The sequence below is a fragment of the Poecilia reticulata genome, linkage group LG5, assembly GCF_000633615.1.
Source record: "Poecilia reticulata strain Guanapo linkage group LG5, Guppy_female_1.0+MT, whole genome shotgun sequence".
NCBI lineage: Eukaryota > Metazoa > Chordata > Actinopteri > Cyprinodontiformes > Poeciliidae > Poecilia > Poecilia reticulata.
This window is the reverse complement of record NC_024335.1, coordinates 27,300,138-27,319,094: the sequence shown is the minus strand read 5'-3', so window position 1 is coordinate 27,319,094 and position 18,957 is coordinate 27,300,138. Positions and strand designations below refer to the sequence as shown.

General features: G+C 40.3%; 1 protein-coding gene across 7 annotated transcripts in view; it reads left to right on the top strand.

Moving 5' to 3' along the window:
• The first annotated feature begins 108 nt into the window (after positions 1 to 108).
• Positions 109 to 18,957, top strand: part of LOC103465398 (band 4.1-like protein 1) — a 106,914-nt gene continuing 88,065 nt past the window's right edge. For 6 of the 7 annotated variants that reach the window (XM_017304873.1, XM_017304875.1, XM_017304874.1 and 3 more), the window contains exon 1: positions 518 to 690. The gene's annotated coding sequence lies outside the window, so the exon portion shown is untranslated. Of the gene's footprint in view, positions 203 to 517; positions 691 to 18,957 lie in introns of those variants that run through there. The other variant, XM_008410165.2, reaches the window with a different exon arrangement.

Genomic DNA, 18,957 nt, shown 5'->3' with positions numbered 1-18,957 from the left:
GTGTGTGTGTGTGTGTGTGTGTGTGTGTGTGTGTGTGTGTGTGTGTGTGTGTGATGGCTGGCTGCAGTTGATGAAACCAGAGGGGGACCGAGCATTCCTGACGACACAGCGCGAAACAACAGCTCCTCCTGAAGCAGCTGCTGGAGGGTTGAAATATTTCATTCACCGAAGAAGGAAACATGTTTTACTGTTCCGCAACCAGGTGGGCTTCAAAGGTGCATATCATGCACGTATGGCGGTCAGTCATTCCACGCAAAAACGCTTGACTGCAACACATCATTACAAGAGATTATGTCACCTTGTTGGCTTATTTTTTATTATTTACATTTGAAAACTTGCTGACGGAGACGGAGGTTTGTGCAGCAAAGGCACGAGCGGTGTTTATCTTCATACATACAAACACACGCACACACACACACGCATACACACACACACACACACACACACACACACTCCCATATGCGTGTGTAAGTCTCCCCTTCTTTGCTTCCACGCATCTGACAGCGTCCCTCCCTCCCTCTCTCTCTCTCCTCCTCCCTCCCTCCCTCATTAGGCGTTACACCGGCAGCACACCGACCCACTCCCTCTCCTTCTAACCGGGAAATAAACACAGAGCGGCGGCAGCAGGACTGAACTCCCCGCGGTGCGCACCATCCATGGTCCTCCTCTGGATGCCTGTCTGAAAGGAGGGTATGTTGGCAAATTCATGTTGTAGTTTCCTCTGTCAGCTGACTGCGTGGTAAACACGGTGTTGGTTTCGTTAAATGCTCCTTTTTTTTTTTTACTGTTTATATTTGTTTTTATGCGCATAATTTGCAACTGATGGCGGGTTTTTTTGTGCTGTGGTGAAAGACAATTTGTTCGAGCTGAGGCTGCTCCACACACCGGATCATTTTATAACACGCATGGACTTTACCCTGCGCTCCCTGCCGGAGGGGGGGTGAAGACAAAAAAAATCCTGGGAATGAAGCAGGAGCAAGTTGTTGCGTCGTTTTTTTGCGCCTACTGGCCCTGTCAGCGTGTAGACTACATGACTAGCAGGCAGGAACCAGTACACGCTCCTATCCGGATTCCTCCTTCGCTGCGTGAAAAACGAGCTACTTTAATGCTCTCAAGCACGCCATAACCTTTCTTGTCATTTTTCAAAGCTTCAGAGATCAGCTGCTCTGCTCATGGCCCAGCCCGTCAGGGCAAACTGGATCTGCTTTTGGATTAGTCAGTGTGTTCTCAAACACACCCATTGCTAATAACTCAGCAGCCTCATTGTGCATATGTACAGAGCCTTGCAGAAGTATTCCTATCCGTTGAACTTTTTCTGTCTTTGTTACGTCAGCTTCGTGTGTTTTTGCGTTTTGTCTGTCTGATATTCACATGTTGACATTTTTGCCCATTCTTAGAAAATAGCTCAAACTCAGTCAGACTAGATGAAAAGCAATTATGAACATCACATTTTGAAATTTTGCTACATATTCTCTTTTATTTGGATCCAAGTCTGCTTTGACTGGGCCATTCTAGCACACATGCTTCAATTTGAACCATTCAGCTGAATCTGCTCCAGTTTCAGGTCTCACATAGCTTTATCCATCATCCCATCAGCACTGATTAGCTTGAGGAAAAGCATTCCCACAGCATAATGCTGCCAACACCATGTATCACTGTGTAGGTGGGGTGTTAGTTTTCCACCATACATGCCATACAGTTTTGGCATCTTGGCCAAAACATTCAACTTTGGTGTCATCTGACCAGGTCAGCTTTCTCTGAAAGGATGACTTCCAGCGGTTTTTCTTTCAATAAAAGTGCACATTTTGCAGAAGCTAATGCTAAAGTGCTAACTTCAGTTCAAACTACAGCTACCAATTTCATTTTTACTTTATAATTTACACATTCTACACTGCCTGTAGATATCATATTTATGTTTATTTCTTGTTCTCTGCTGTCCATGTTTTATTTTCTTCTTGTGTTTCTTGTTTCAAATAGTTATTGGGGGGGAAAAAAGGGAAGAGAAATAAGAGGATGAATGTAAACGTTTAACTCCTTGAAAAATTCCTAAGTTAATAAACAAAACTTCAACACAGATTCCAAACTTCATTCAGCTGAAAGTTCACCAGACAGACAACTAAGTTAATGCTTTAGAATTTATCAGGAAAAATGAATTTAGGGGAAGCTAAGTGAGCTAAGCGTTCTCAAAGTTAGCAAAAGTACTAAAGTGCTAAGTGAAAAATTAGCTCTGCTATCAGCACAGTGCTGAGGACAAATGCATACCACACTCAGAGCACAACCATAGAGCTCTTAGTTTTTTTTTGCGCTCTATAGGTATACACTGCCTTTTGTAGGTTTCGCACATAAAATCCTATTAAAATACAGGGAAGTTTGTGGATGGGACATAATAACGTGAAAACGTTCAAGGGGTGTGAATACTTTTGAAAGGCACTGTACACTTTGCATGTGTTGGGCTCTCAAACTGTGTTGCACATGTTTCACCAGCAGCAGCACAATGTGGTTATTTTTTGTCTTCAGAAACAAAGAGTAACTAAACTTGCCCTCAGCTCACGGTGAATGAAGCTGTCAGTGTTCAGTTTGCAAAAGGCTGACTTCAGTGAGCAAATCTGTCTGCAGAGGTAGAGCACGCTTAGGCAATTCCTTACAAGCTATGCAAATAGCTTCTCAATTATTCCCCCGGCTGTCACAGCCTATGGAGAAATATTCTGGCCTACTGTGGAATATCCAAGGAAGCTGTAAGAGGACTTCATTTTATCTTAAAAATGGTCATGTATGTGAATTTATTGATCTGTTAACATCTGAGAATACAGCAAAATGCCATTTTTAAGTGTTGTTGTTGAAGCTGTTACTGCCAGAGGCTAAACATTCAGAATGACAGTTAGTCATTAAACATGACTATTTAATCCAAACTGTTATCAAATGCAAATGCATTAAAATCTACTTTGATCTTGTAATCCTTTTAAAGATGTCTAAGGTTCTAAAATGTAAATATGTTCCATATAAACATATTTCTCCCCAAGCCTTTTCCTTTAAACAGGAGAAGTGTGGTGTAGTTTTTGTTTCTTGGAGCCAGACACCAAAAGACCTGTAGCTCTCTGATTTATGCAGCTAGATGACAGATACTCTGCTATTAGAAGCCTTGAAGAACCCATGTTTTACATCACTGGTTATCTAAATGTTCGTCCTGACATTCAGTGTCTTGTAAGTGGAAGTAAACACCCACTAATGCACACTTGTAAGGTTCCCTGTTGACCCTCGTCCATGACCAGGAAGTACACAGGGTCATGTGGCAGATTTTAGAAAACACACACAGTAAAAAACAACTTCTGAGGTATGAATAATGAAGAACTGCAAGAAATCACCAGACAAACACGATGAGTTTGTCTGGTGACAAACTCATCAAATTTTGTCCTTCATCAAATTGAATTTGGTGAAGGACATTTTTAATAAGTTAGGATGTGGTTATCCAAATGAACTTAATAATGAAGTCAATAATGAAATTTTGCACACCTGAAAACAAGCAACATTCTCTTCAGATCAGATAAACTGAGCAGCCTTTTTAATTTCAAATTTTACTTGAGTGAAAAACTGTCAATCCATCAAAATGACTCAAAGAGGTTTTGATTTAGTGGGTCTTCAGCTGCATCACATTCTTCAGATTTGATCTCAAGCTGTTGATGGGACTGCTTTGCAAGTGCAAAAAGTTGAAGATTCACATAAATGCACATTAACAATATTTCAAATCCTCTGATTTACTTTAAACTGAGTATTGATTTAATATTTTCTGTCTTATTTCATTTTTTGGTGTGCTGGAATTCAAACGTGCTTTTGAATGCAGGCGTGTTCACATTTCTCCAGACTTTCTCTTATTTGAAATCCGCTGCTCACATAGTGCTGGTTTCACAGTATGTTGCACAAATTGAGATGTACATAAACAGTCTGCCAGGTATTGTGATGCCTAGTGTTGCCTTTCACTTTGCAAAGGCAAGTATTTTTACAGGCTCAGATAGGCTTTTCTTTTACATATTCAACATATTTAATATTATATTGTATCACCTAGATATATATTTTATGTAAGGTTATACAGCAAGAATAAAATAGGGCCTAAAACAAAATCCTGAGACCCCATTCCATACATTTATCGTCTTGACATAATCCGATTTATACACCCACTAAGAGTCCCTTTTAAAAAGTCTGCCAACATTGTATTAAACTACAGAAGTGTCCTTTGGACTGTGAACAGTTTCGAGTCAGGTGTTAATATTATTGTTTTGATCATTAATCCTGTGTTTTGTCTAATAAGTGATATTTTAGGTTTTTTTAGATTTTAGTGCTTGCATGTCCTTCCTTTAGTCATCCTCTTCCCCCAGACTGCTGGAACTGTAATCCTCATATGGTGGCATGGCTTTCAGATCTCATTAGCAAAATAGCCAACATTTTATCTTTGTAGTAAACTACATGAAGGTCAGACCTTTTAAAGTGAATCAAACTTAAAGATTCTCCATATTTGTACTGTACATGGAGCCCATGTGAGGGCAAAGTCTCGCTCGTGGTGAGTTCATGTCACTTTTTGTGTATTGACTTCAGCTGCCAGAGGCTTCTGTTGGGATTTCGCAGCTCAGCATGCTGCCTCCCAACATTTGCAATTCAGATGAGCTGGTAAGAAACATCCGAAGCGGTCGTCCTCTTCTCCTGTTCTGTTTGGAAGCAATCATTCCCTGCACTTGTAAGTTAACTCAACCGTTTCGTATTTTAGTTTTACATCAGTGTCGGGGAAAAATAAAAAAGGGGCTGCTGCTGGTTACCTGTCAGGTTCAAAGGGGTGGAAAAAGACGGCCTTTTTTCTCGACTTGTCGTCGATTTGGTATATGCTGTGTTATTTAGCGTATTCTTAGACGGCTGCATAATGATGTGAGGTCGCTGTGATCTGACCTGCGCTGCTGACAGCAGGCTGTGTGTTCATGTGTGCGTGGGTGTGTGTGTGTGTATGCGTGTGTGTGTGTGGATGTCCTGCACTTGGCTGTCATTGGTTTTGGCCCAGTTGAACGTTATGTGACCCGTCATGATTGGGTTGCTTGGTGAGTGCGGTCACGTCTCTTCCTGTCTGCTAAACTCCACTGACCAGTCACACGAACACACACATCCGTGTCCTCTATACTTGTGAGGACTCTAAATCAAAGCTGCATGCTTCTTGGATAAATTCATAGCACCTTGTACTGTAGGCACAAGCCTTGATAGAGGTACATAATTTCATCTGCTGGTCATCTTCCCCCGCTGCCAGAACAGAATAAAACACGACTCATGGCCTTTTTCTATTTCCCTAAGGACCAATCTTTATGTCCATAGAAAATTGAAGCTCATTTTTTTTTGAGTATCCTCCCTGATAAGTGGTCTTCATAAGGCACTTGTGTAGTTCAATTACCTTAAGTACACTTCCTTTAGTGAGAGCAGAACTCTTCTTACTTTTTATTATTAAACCTTGCTCTGAGGATTACATTTGCCTCTTTTCAGTGTGACTTTATGCTACTGCATTCCAGCATTTTTCACACCACTTTCCTTGAGGATTGTGATACGCCACGTCCACATCATATATTATGTTCATTCTTACCTTTATTGGCACAATCTGCTTAGTAATTTGGTTAGAAGAAGAATTTGACCTCATACTGTAGAATGTATTGATTTGCAATCATCATCACAGCATCAGTGTTTGCATTACTAATATAAAGACGCAGCTGAATGTAAAGTTGAGTGGTTTTACTGTTTGCTGGGGGTCAACAACGTCCTCTGAAGGACAAACAGAACGGAGCGGGTTTATAAGGTCTGTTTCTGAGCTGTGGTTATCAGGAACAGAGCAATAAGATGAGCCATTCGTGTAACTTAGCTGCCTGAATGAAAAAATCAGGATGAGGAATTACAAAATGAAGACATCCGGTTGTCTGCTGTTTAGGCTCGATGGAGGTCTAAGTCAAATATTGTACTTTATACAGACATGAACTGTCAACTCACTTTAGAGACCTAAACTGCTTGAAAATCATTTCTGTCTTTGTTCTCCAGATACCCAGCCTGTTTGTACTGAGCATTTCTGTCATGAAAATATGTTTTAGGCAATTATGTATTCATTATCTCTTCTGGAGAACCCTAGTGCATAATTTAGTACCATGTTCGGAAATTATAAGTTGTGTATGATGTTATTGTTTGTTTGTTTGCTTAGAAGTCAATGTAAGTGATCAGTGTCATTGGCTTACCCATTAAGTAAAATGTTCATGTTCTATTAATTCTAAAATCTCCATTTTGGACGTTGTTTCTTAAAATTAGGAACAATGTTTTCTCACCAAAACTCCCCTTTTTGTAGAGAAATGTAAGTTTCTCCAGAGAACTGAAAAACATAAAACCCATTTTCCAAAAATATCCGTGGTAATAAGAGCAGGGCTTTAATTTAACATGGACTGAATGATAAAAAACATTGAGATGAAATTCTGAATTTTTGTTTTCACCAAATGGATAAAGGTTTTATAAATTCAGAGAAGTTTTGATCTGGTCAACAGCGACTCAGAGACCAAAATAGGTAACTTTTTTAAGTTACCTACCGATCTACGTATCAGTGTTAATAAATTCTGACGTTTGTGGGTGAATGTGACTCCAGAGTAAAGAACCTTGAGTTGTTATGAAAGGAATGGAGTATTCTCTGGACGATAAGTCACTCTGGTGTGTAAGACACATTTATTTAGAAATTGGGGGACTTTGTCCATGTTAGGATCCTTCAAGCAGTTTTCTTTAGCTTTCTTCACAGCTGCAGTCGGTAATGTTTACTCCTCGATTCGTGTCAGTCAGTATAAATTAATATTTAACACATTTGTCAAAAAATATGCAATGAAGAGACATGTAGCTTATACCTGGCTATAAAAAAACAGTGACTTGTAGTCCAGATAATACAGGATATAAATGTAATCGTTCTCTAGTTTGAGTGCACAACTTTACTGATACTAAAAATATCTAACATTTAGTTTTCTTCAGTCAGTAGCAGCTCCCATACTGAAGAGTGGTATTAGCCCAACTTAGGAGCAATATTTTGCCTTTACTGACCTGAAACAGGTCTGATTCTTTGGCTTTATGACCTGCCAGGAAGTGTAATTTCTGGTTTCTGGGTGGATGAGCACCTTTCATCCTCCAACCAGGCACAGGTTCAGTTCTAAAAGCTGTCCAGCTGGACCTCAGGTAGCATTTTGTCTTTGCTCCACACAAAGTAGGCGGTGTTTGGGTCTAAAAGGTTTGGACCCAAAACCTTTTAGACACCTGATTCTCTCAGGTGTCGGAGGATCGTGACACCTAATAGCAGATGAGTCGCGGTGTGGTATTGATTGTTGACTGACAAAGCTGTAATTGTAGTACTACACCTAAGTACTACACTGAGACTATGTGTTTGTTTCCCACATGTGCTCCTCTGTTTTACCCCCTCCTAGCATTACAGCGCTGCCGTCCTTGACTCTGACAGTTATAATCACAGTGGTGACGTGCTTTTTGTTGTAAGGCAGCTGAATTAAACCCCATAATAATGCAGTCTCCACTGCAGATGTGTCAAAACTGTATTTTCCGGAACAGCCTACAACATTATTCAGCTTGAATAGAGTTTCAGGCATTTGGCTACAGCAGTGATCACTTATTTGGTCCTTCCACTATTGAGAATCCTTTCCCAGAGCAATTGTAGTCCTGCTATTGTCTGTCTGATCAAGGGCTTTTATTTGTATTTTTTATTTATTTTCTTGCTTTTGGTTTGTCTTCACACAGCTTTGGGGAATTTATCGCCTCCCTCAGATAGCATCATTCTGTTTTCAACGAGAGGAAGGGGACTATTTTATGTCCCAAGACAGTTTTATTTGACCATTCTATTTCCAATCGCCACTCGTACGGCTTCTCAGGGCTGATGAGAGGCATACCACCGTGTCCTTCTGAAGGAGAAGCAGTGAGGAGCTGTAGAGCCGCCTCAGCCCCATGACTGCCGTGAGTCAGCAGGTTCTGCTTTCCCTCTCTCTCCTCCTCTGCATAAATACACTTGTCTCCCTTGTCACGGCCGCCTTCTTTGAACAAATCTCCTGCCTCTCATGGATGAGACTCATCGTGTTGTTTTTGACTTTGATCTTGAGTATTGGCGTCCAAAGCGGTGCTCAACGCTACCTCTGTGTTGCAGCAGCAGCATGCATGTTGTGGGGAAGCTTTGTATTTGTGGGGAAAGAGAACAGTCGTCTGTTATTTTCAGACTGTTTATTCAGTCTTTGCAGAAGTCTGCTCCGGAAATAATCTTTCTCCAGCTACTCTATTTTGGCATCTCTTGACAAGCTCCACCAGCAGCCATTGTTTTCCTTTGGCTACTTCACACTTGCTAGTCATTAATTAAAGCCTTGGCATCCAGCAGTTGTGGAGGAAAACTAATTCCATTGTCTGTCAGTGCTCATTTCTCTTATTAGTAGGATTCTTGATTTCCTCAGACTTGCACTAGAAAATAAAGTATTCATACCTCTTAAACTTTATCACATACTGACAGCCATTTCAGCTGCCACGAGCCACAGATTCTCAGTAGGACTTAGGTCTGGACTTTGTCTGGAAGTCAAACTCACGTTTAATTTCCTTTCGGGATCAATAAAGTATTTTTAATTGAATTGAATTGAATTGAATTGAATCACCATTCTTTGATCTAAACCCTTCACTTGAGGCTCTGGTTGTATGTTTAGGTCTGTCAGTGGTGAACCTCCGCCCCAGCCTCAAATCGTTAGCTGTAACTAACATTATTCTCTGTGAGTTCTGAATGAAAAATGTATGACAAAATGTATGGCTAACCTTCCAAATGTATCTTAGGAAGATGATTTGAAAACCAGTTGTTGGCACACTTATCTAATCTGCTATAATAGCTAAGCTTTGTTTAGCGTTTTTGCTAACTTTGAAAAAGCTTAGCGCACCTAGCTTTTCCTTAGTGTAATCTTTTAGTTCTACAAAGTTCAACATCTGTGATGAAGCTTTGGTTATTGACTGTTAAGAATTGTTCATATAGTTAAGGACTTTTACTGTAACCCTACAGTGAACCCTTTAAAATCTGCTGATGCTTTCTGACCCAAACCCTAAAATGGCCAATTAGGGAAAATCTGAAACGGAGTTAGCAAAAGTCAAGAACTGTGAAATCAGTTCTCAAAAAACAATATATCTGTTTCTCACCAATACATCGTTTTCCTGCTCAGGGGTCAGGCGTCAGGCCTCCTGAGCTTTCGGCTGATCAGATGTTCTGAACTGGTCCAACAGGTTGCAGAGCAGATCCACAGCGGTGACTGTGCACTCACGATTAGAGTCTGTGTTTACTGTTCTTGGTTCTGATCCGTGGGCGCACTCCACAAACATTGTGTGTGTGTGTGTATTTTCTGTGTGGTTAGCCTTTTGTTGCTCCACCTCGCTGTTGTTGCTGTGTTTTCAGCCTCGTGGAGGATCAACTGCACTGTATCCTCATCCAGGCTTTCAGTCTGGATCGTGTTGGATAGCCTGTAAATGATGTGCTTCTGTCTAATCTCTAATTCTCAGGGAGAAAACTCTATTTATCTTCCCTGTGTGGATTCTAATTTAGTTTCATTTCCGTTGATTATTTTCCTTTAAATGAGAACACTGTGCATTTTTTTCTGAAATTCTTCAGCATAAAGTAGAACTTTGCACATTTATTCAACATGGCAAGAGGACTTTGGAGAACGTCTGCAACATAAGGAGTCAGCACATTGTGCAATGCAGTTTCTATTTCTATGTGTTAACATCTTAAAAATTAAATTCACAAGCTTGCTCTTACATATGAGACTCATGCTCACTCGCTGCATGTTGGCTTTCCACAGACTGGCAATTCATGCAAATTCCAGTAGCATGTGACTCGTTGCTAGAGGAACTTTTATTATTGCGGCTAATGGTAGCCAGTATATGCAGCTTACAGAGACACAGCAAAGAATACACTCAGTACAGTGACATGCAGAAGATGTTATCCATATTTTGTCTTTTTCAACAACAAACGTTGATTTTAGCAGGACTCAGTTTGATAGGCCAACAAACTAAGAGCTATGTTTCTATTCAGTTGGCATGAGAATTTTTAGCAAACTTTTAAAAATATCACAAAGAAGAAAACAAAGCAAATTAAGGGTTTTTCCATCTACTGGTTCGGAGCGAATCAACCAGGCTATGCAAAGTTTGATTTCATCAGATGTTGATGCTACATATGGTTATTGGCCCCTGTAAGAGACAATCTCTGAAGGTTTGAATGCAGCTCTGTTAAATTCATCGTCTGAAAATAGAGTGTGGCACAACTTCAAAACTACCAAGACATGGACGTCCTCCTAAACTGACAGGAGTATTACAGCCAGGAGTTCTGTTAACTCTGGAGGAGCAGCAGAGATTCCAGAATCTATTCACAGCTAGTCATGCTCCACAAATCTGTCATCAGTAGAAGAGAGGGAAGATTGTCAAACTGCTGAAACACAGCAAACAAAGCGTTATGCTCAGGTAAGACTAAAACATTCTGGCCATGTTCGGTATTTCACATTTCACTCAGCAGCCAGTGGAGCTTTCAGTGGTCATCGGTGGTTTTGCCATTCGCTGTAGTTCCCTCTGCAGTGAGGAGAATCGAAGCTTTCTGATTGTAAGTTCTGTGATTACATGATGTGAGTCCTCCGGATTTTATGGTTTAAAGGAATTGGAGGTTGGCTGAATTTTTTTTAATCGGGAAAATTGAATGAACATTGATCTCTGTAAAATCAAGCCTTCCTTTTCCTTCTTCTCCTCTAAAACGTTTCTTCTGTCAGAACGCAAGTGGTTTAAGTGTTCTGGGCGTGGGGGCGTGATCACAGATGATGAGCATAGCTCTGCACTGTGTTTTCTAGAGACGGTTGCCCTGCTGGGATAGTAGTGGTGCTTGGATAATTCTCTCTGATGTTCTCTCCGCTCTCTGCGGAGGCTTGCAGTGTTTGGTGCTGCCTCAGTTCCACACAGTGATCAGATGCTCTGATGCAGCTGGAACTATTGCTCCTATAAGTGTCTATCAGATCAAACTGAGCTTACATGATAGTAGGAAACATGTAATTGCAATATTATATTTGAATTTTATGATTGTCATGTGTGAGTTTGATCATTTTGGCTACTAAAACCAAGCAGAGGCTCATTAGGGACAGTACTACTCTATCAGCTTTCTAGACATGCTACTAGCATACACCATGTGAATGTGTTACCACAGTAGGTCATGATTTACTGAATGACACTTTATGACAACAGTCATAAATATTCATGAAGACTTACTGATGTTCATGACTTGTTATGTCATGTTTATGACAGTGTCATGACAGTCTTATTCACATCCCTTCAAATAAAGTGCTACCTAACTATTTACCATTTTGTGACTGTAAATATGTTTTATTTGGAGCATTTATTATAAAACTTTAAACATTTTCACAGCACAGCTGCAGTTTTCCTTTTTATTTGTACAAAAGTTGAACTTGTTACTTTCATCCATCAGAGTTGAATTATCTTCCCCCTCATTGTTCCAATTAACCATCTCTTCCCTCTGTGTCTCCATGTCGGGTTCTGACTCCATTAATAAGCGTGTTGATTTATGCTCAGCAGGCTTGGCTGTGACGACGCTCTGGATTTCATTGCTGAGGCTCCGACATGTGTATCTGGCGTGTGTACAGCTGTGGTCCGTCTCAGCAGTGGGTGTGGAGGAAGTTAGTGTTTTTCTACTTTAGGTGGTCCTCTCTGCTAAGTGTTTGATGGCTCAGGCATTTGTGTTATTTTTCCTCACAGAACACTCTGACTCCCCCCTCCACCTGCACTCAGACTGTGGTCAGGCTGCTTCTCGTCGCCACAAACCACTCACTGTTTTGGCATCAGCGCTTCGTTTCATGTGGCTGCAAGCTTTTCTCTGATTGCTTTGCAGTTTTTGGTGCCTTTCGCCCATAGATGCTCTCATCTCATCTGTCAGTTTTAGTTTTCTCTCATGTTTTGGCATTGGCAGCGATAATGAGAGGCTCGTTTATAATTCATGGTGTGATTGATGTCCCTCTGGTAGCTGATTTTGTGCGGCAATCTCACCAGACACGTCGCTGCCAGCAGCGGGATCGCGCCATCAGAAACTTTGCTGGCTGCCGGTCCTGATGGACGATTCTGACATGAAAAGCTTAAAGGGTCAGTACTATGTAAAATAATCAACTTTTTTTTAGCTTTATATCATGTTATAATGTCGTTCCCTCATGAAAGACATACTTGGAGTGTTGCCTTGATTCTTTCTTGCATGTTTGAGAAATCCTTTAATCTCCATTCAGCTGTGCAAAACGCCTATGTGGACCTAGCTCCGCCTTCAAGGTGACACTCCTACTCCTGCAGAATTCTAGCTTCTGAACTTCTGCCTCACCAAGCAGCCCTCCCACACTCAGCTCCTTCAGACTAGCCAGCAGCAATTAGCAAACACCTGGGGAAACTGAGCATCTACTGAGCTGATTATAGGAGCTAGTTCTCAGAGCAATGCTGATAAAAAAGTTGTTAAAGGGCTCATAGAGGAGCCAGACTGTTATGACTTCCTGAAGGTGGAGTTTCAGTAAGAGCAGAAGCTTCTTAAAGAGACAGAGGCCCAATATCAAGGAGCAAAATTACATGGAAAATTTTTTTTAAGTCATACTTCGTATATTCAGCATTTATAACAATTGAAGGTTACATCGCTACTTGATTGTGCTATAAAATGACGTTATGTACCTGGAAAACACCTGATTCCGCCCCTTTAAGAGACAAGCTTTGGATGCTTTTTGATGTTTTTCTGCTTGTATACAAGCTATAGCTTTTCACTCTTAAGCAAATAAGATTGAGCTTCTTGTTTGCCGTCTTTACAGATCTTCCTGACACAGACACCGGCGACACAGAGAGGCTCCTTTCTGCCACAGCTCTGATCCAAATAAGGACATGAATGGCTCTATAGAGGCAGCAGAGTTGGCTTGGACGTGTGCCCACTGCCTGAGTCTTTGTGTTCCCAGGGTGTAGTGCTAGTTTCAGACCGCCCCCAACCCCTGATGTGCTTGTAGGCCTCTGCTGAATTGGCTGGTGGTCAGGTCAAAGGTGAACAGGATGAACGGCTCCCACAGCTACAGTGCTGGTCAGAACTGATCATTTGCTTGTTTTTGCTTCAAGCATTGTTAAAGACAAGTGTGGTGAACTTTAGATATCTTATTTTCTAATCTTATGGCAAAACAACAAACTGCCAATAAAAGAATGATGCTTTCGTCAGGTCAGTCAATGTAGAATTGGCTTAAAGTGAAGAATGAAATACGAGAACCTCAAGACGCAGGACACAAATGATTCCTGCCTAAATGGATGTAAATATATCAATAAGTCATAAATGTGTTAAGAATTTTATATTTCTTGTACTTTTTTGTTATTTCACTTTGTTTTACCAGCTTAAATATAAGGCTTGAATAAGATCCCTGAGCGACATTAGGCTACGAAAGACAAATGCTACCCAAGTGCAACTTTTTTCACAGCATTCTGAATGTTTTTAACAAAAGAAGAAAAATACAATTATTACCACTTCCATATGTGGTACTAAGTAGGATATGTTTTGAAACCGTGTGTCGTCTGAAAAGTCTTGTCGAGTTTTATGCGACTTTTATGTCAGTGACATGAGACGTATGTCTTAATTCTCCAGCAGAAGAATCCAGATGTTGCAAATCAGGATGTAAAGAATGAAAAATAATGATTAAGAAATTATGAAAGATGTCACTGAAATGCATCACACCGCAGTCCCACCACTCTGGGCTCTGACTTCACATCCAAACAGGCTCTCTGCAGACCCTGAAGTCAATGCTCCATAAAACTCCAATGCTATTAGTTGTGCTTTTTTTTTTTTCTTAGCTTCCTTCATATTATGATTTTGTGATGATCCTGTCTGCTCCCATTACTGACTAACTTTAAAAATTGATCCACACACAATTAAATCATGCTTTATTAATCCCAAAAGGGAAATTACATTTCAGTGCGGCCTGTGAGGCATCCATTGTTACTTCCTTAAACAGAGCACTGTTGTGTGACATCTACACTCTTCTTCTGCGCATGTGGGGTCGCTGTGGGGTCGCTGTGAGGTCGCTGTGGGGTCGCTGTGGGATCGCTGCGGGGTCATAAACCCTTCACATATAAATTTGATTGCTCCTGAGCTCATTATAAGAGCTACTTCTCAGTGAAATGCTGGTAAAAACGTTGTTAAAGGCTTAATAGAGGAACCATGCTGTAATGCCTCCCTGAAGGCAGAGTTTAATAAAGTTTTTTAAAGAGACAGAGACCCAATTTCAAAGCGTTACATTATGAAGTCAAATCTCTTTCATATGTGATATTAATATAGCAGTTTTATAACAACTGAAGGTGGCATAGTTACTTGATTGTGCTATAAAATTAAACTTTGTGCCTGAAAATGCATAATACCTTTATACATTGGTTTGTGTTTATGCAGGTATTTGCGGAAATAATCTCTCCCATCAACTCCATTGCAGTGATCCTTTTACTCCTACTTCCACTTCCTAGTCCTCCGGGTTTCCTCTGGTCAAGTGAAGACTTTTATTTTATGTTTGTGAGACTGTGTGATCCTCTTGAAGGCCAAGTTCATAATTCTAACCCAAAACGTTCGCATTTTTAATATTCTATTTTCGGGGACTCATTTGTTAGCCACTGGAGAAATTAAGCAGACTTCTCTAGAAACAATAGCTGTGAAAATCAGTGCAGTTTGTATTCCAACTCCATCATCAGCCTGGTCAGTCGTACTCACATCAGCCTCCCATTGGCTGATCCATTAGAATCCCTCAAGTAGCCCTGCTTCGTTTCCTCTGCCCAAAACAGCATGTTAGGACTGCAGCTGCGCTATACAATTGTTTAACTGTAATGTGTGTGTTTAGCTCACACTTCATTAAGAGCAGCTGATTGCTGCCTGGGACTGGCTCCAGTGTGAAGGACAGAACAGCAGCCCTTGTTCAGACAGAAGATTTGTCTTAAATTAATGAGCAAAAAAAAAAAGAAAAGAGGAAGGAAAGGTCATCTAGTGATGGAATAATGAGAGTCGGGAGGAAAACACTTTCCATCAGAAGATAAAGAAAAAACAGTAAGGGCAGAGGAGGAAAGGCAGATTAGATGTTTATATCCCTGATGATTCCTTATTTAATACAGTGGTTACGTGAGTTTTCTAATTTTAATTATTCTGTTAATGTTTGCCTTTAGTTTTTACGTGCATCTCATAAGATTTTTTTAATAGCGACCTTAGCTTATCCAGCTTCAGAAGCTTGAGCAGCCATTACCCACGAGATTAATAGATTTATTCCTGAAAGAACTAAGCATCTTTATCACCAAGTGAAACTGAGAAGCCATACTTTAACACACGTTTGCCTGCTTCAAACAGTTTCACTTGCTGTTGGACAGTCTATTAGGGTTTTGAAAATAATCGTTATTTTAAACTAGTCAATACAAAAATAACTTTTTAAGATGCTAATTTGCATTGAAATTGATTTAAATTGAACTGTTTTCATCTTGAGTTGGTGCACAACTTCCTGAAACAGCACTGCAGACGCGCAAGCTGTGTCTTCATCCAGTTGTCATACAAATTTCAAGCAAATTTTTAAAATCTTGCAGAAAAGAAAGTGCAAATTAGCTATATTTCCATCTGCTGGGTTGACAAGAATCAACCAGGCCAGGCAAAGCGTAATATAGTCTACATCTTGTTTATGTAATAAACAAGATTACATAAACAAGATGTAGAGGTTGCAAATTAGCACGGACTGCTAGGCGTGACACGATAACTAATAAACGGTAATATTGTCATTTTGAGACCATTCCAACTTATATAATAGTAATGGCAGTCTTCTTCTCTGAACTGGAGGTTTGGACTTAAGAGTTTTGTGCCTCTAGTAAGGCACAGACCCTCCACTGGATGAGAATGTTTGCTCTGTCTGAACTTGTTCAGCAGCTAATCATGACTGTTTCCGCTGTTAGAATGATTAGAATTGCATTTCTTTTTTTGAGCATAACGTGAGTAAAACTAGTTGACATGACAGAACAGTTGCAACTTCCTCGCTAGCAACACATCCCTGAAAACCTCTTTCCATTGTTCTGAGATGAGTGAATGAATGCTAGTTTGCAACCTCTACTTCCTGTTTAATACAGCCGTACATAGTTATAGATAGTTTGCACCTAATTCATTTTTTTTTTTTTCTTTTTGACATATTTTAAAAGTTCACTCAAAATTTGCATGACAATTGGATGGAAACCTACCTAGGGTCAGTAACTAGCGGTGCTACGGGAGTTTGTAAATTTGTACATTTGGAAAAACAGCCTCCATTAAGTAAGCTAGACATTGGTTTGTTATTATTCTGTTGTAGTAACTCCTTGGTGTGGCCCTGGTAGACCTGCTGGAAGAGATGAGGCCTGTTAAACCTCGCCTTAGTTACTGGTTTAGCCCTTGTGTCTCTGTTTGATAATTAGCATGTTGGAGCACAGCAGCAGGGAGGCATCAGAGGTCAGGTGAAAATATGAAATCTTCCTCTTGACTGAATCTTGGCCTCGCCCTCTCCTCTGGCTTTTCCACTTTGCAGTTTTTCATGACTAAAACCTAATGTGACTTTAATTTCATGAACTCCCCTAAACGCTCACCTTTTTGTTTTACTTTCTCAACTCTTACAATAAATAATAATTCAGACAGTAGTCCGATAAATCCCTTACCCCTGACCTAATAGGATGCAACGTTTTTCTGTTTATGAACAATACATTTGTCTGGATGTGGTATTTCCTGCAGATCGATGTGTCCAGAGAAGTGTGGACTGTTTTCTGGGGGAACCTGAGAAATGAATGGAGCCAGCAGGACTTCGGCCCTCTGTGTCGGCTCATGAACATCATTGATTCCTGCGTCTCTCTGTTTGTCATGACCACTTTAATAACTCATGCTTATTATACTTTAAGATTTCTCATATTTCACAGTTGAGGTGGTTGCCCGTTTATCAACAGCTCCCGCCTCGTTTGGCTTTGTTTGTGTTTGCATTAATATTTAATGTCTGAAGATGAAGTAAACGGCTGGAGCCCATTAAACCCTGTCAGCAGGATGATTAGTGATTTTGGGGAAAATCTTGATGCATTACTGTTTGTCCATTGAACTGTACTCAGTCAAGCTTTTCAGCTAATTCACATGATTTTATCTGTGAGATGCCGGGCTTCAAACGTTCTGCAGAAAGCTTCGGTGTGTGTGTGGGTGGCTGCGTACTTCAGCTTTGAAAGATCAGAACTTTGCATATCTGTCTTTCTTTCTCCAGTGGCAATTTTACCTTGGTTCCAGGTTTTTTTATTTATATTTCTAAAAGTCACTCAAATATATAGATTTTTATGCATTAATTTATTAAAACCCAGGAGGAAAATAAGGGGCCGTGTGAGCTTTTCGGCTGTTAAAGTAATTGAGCTGGGAACGATAATTTGATTGAGGAATAAAATGTTCATTTGGGAGCAGAAATGTTGAATAAGATAAACTGTAGATTTGGTTTTAATCTCATAAAACCAAATCTCATAATTCAGGCTTGTGGTCGAAGATTTTCTATTAATTTTACATTTTTCAACTGTGTAAGATGAATAGTATTTCCTGTCCAAAATAATTTCCAATATCTTATATGTTGTTTGGATATTAGCAGATTCTGAAAGAGTGGGAAAACCCCCCCAGACTTTGACTTAAAATTGAGCTCGACATAACATAAACCTCACAACACAACATAGAATATTTTCTTGACATTTTTTCAGTATATTAGTAGGTAGACACCTGGAACAATGAGATAAGTTCAGTGTAAACTCAGAGAAAGTTTTAGACGTCCTCTAAAAGGATGAAGCTACTCACAAATCAAATCAAATCAAATCAAATGTCTATTTAATTGTCTGTTGTACTGATTTGATCTTGAGTCCCAGAGTTTATTTTGTTGTGTATTTTTCCAGGCTGGCTTCCTGTAAATAATGGCTGACAGGTTGCCATTGATTTATCTGGGGAGTATTCTATCAAGCAACATTTCATCTCTCAATTTTTATCTCTTTCTTTTCGCTTTTACGTCCCCCTCCGGTCAACATCTCACCTCAGCTCTAAAACTTTAACTTTATGTTCCTCTTGTATTGAACATGACATGGGTATGCTAGGGACACTTAGAGGCTGCATCGATTAAACAGGGCGACAAGTTATTAGCCATCTCTTTTGTTTATCCAACTCGATAGACTCCGGCAGAGCAGGAAGTCGGGCGCAGATCAATGTCAGATAGAGTCGGGTCTCTTTATCACGTTGCATCAATCACAGGTGTCTGCCACTGAGTCATCCCTCATACTCATTTGATAGAATCTCTGCTTAGACATGCTCTCAAGGTTATCACAATGGCTCCTCAACAGCCACAGCTGTGTGAGATTCAGTTCAAAATATAGAAGGGGGCGCCACCCTTCATGTGTGAGTGCCATTTACTAAGGTCGGCTGCGGGAGCTGATAACACAATGCAGAAAGAAGGAGTTAACTTGGAGTACACCAAATACAGAAAATGAATACAGCTACTGGGGGTCAAAAAAGTCAAATTTCGAATGCCAGAGGAGAAAGTCCAACTCTGTGCATGAAGTAGAAGCAATGGAGGATGTATTTTTGCATCAACTATAAATGGGGGTTTTGTGTGGGAGGACTCAAGATTAGCCCAAGGAAATCCACAAAGATATATTAGGATTTTCCAATTTCACATAGACGCAAATCTGAAATTTAACCAACGGCACTTTAAGAGTTATAAACCAGTGAGCAGTCGAGCATAACGCAGTCCAGTGGCTCAACTACACATTATTTAGGTGGATGTGAAAACATAAATTTTCCCCCCACCCCCCGGGAAGGAACGTCAAGTTGAAGGAGCGACGCTCACTCGCTCCCCCCACCCC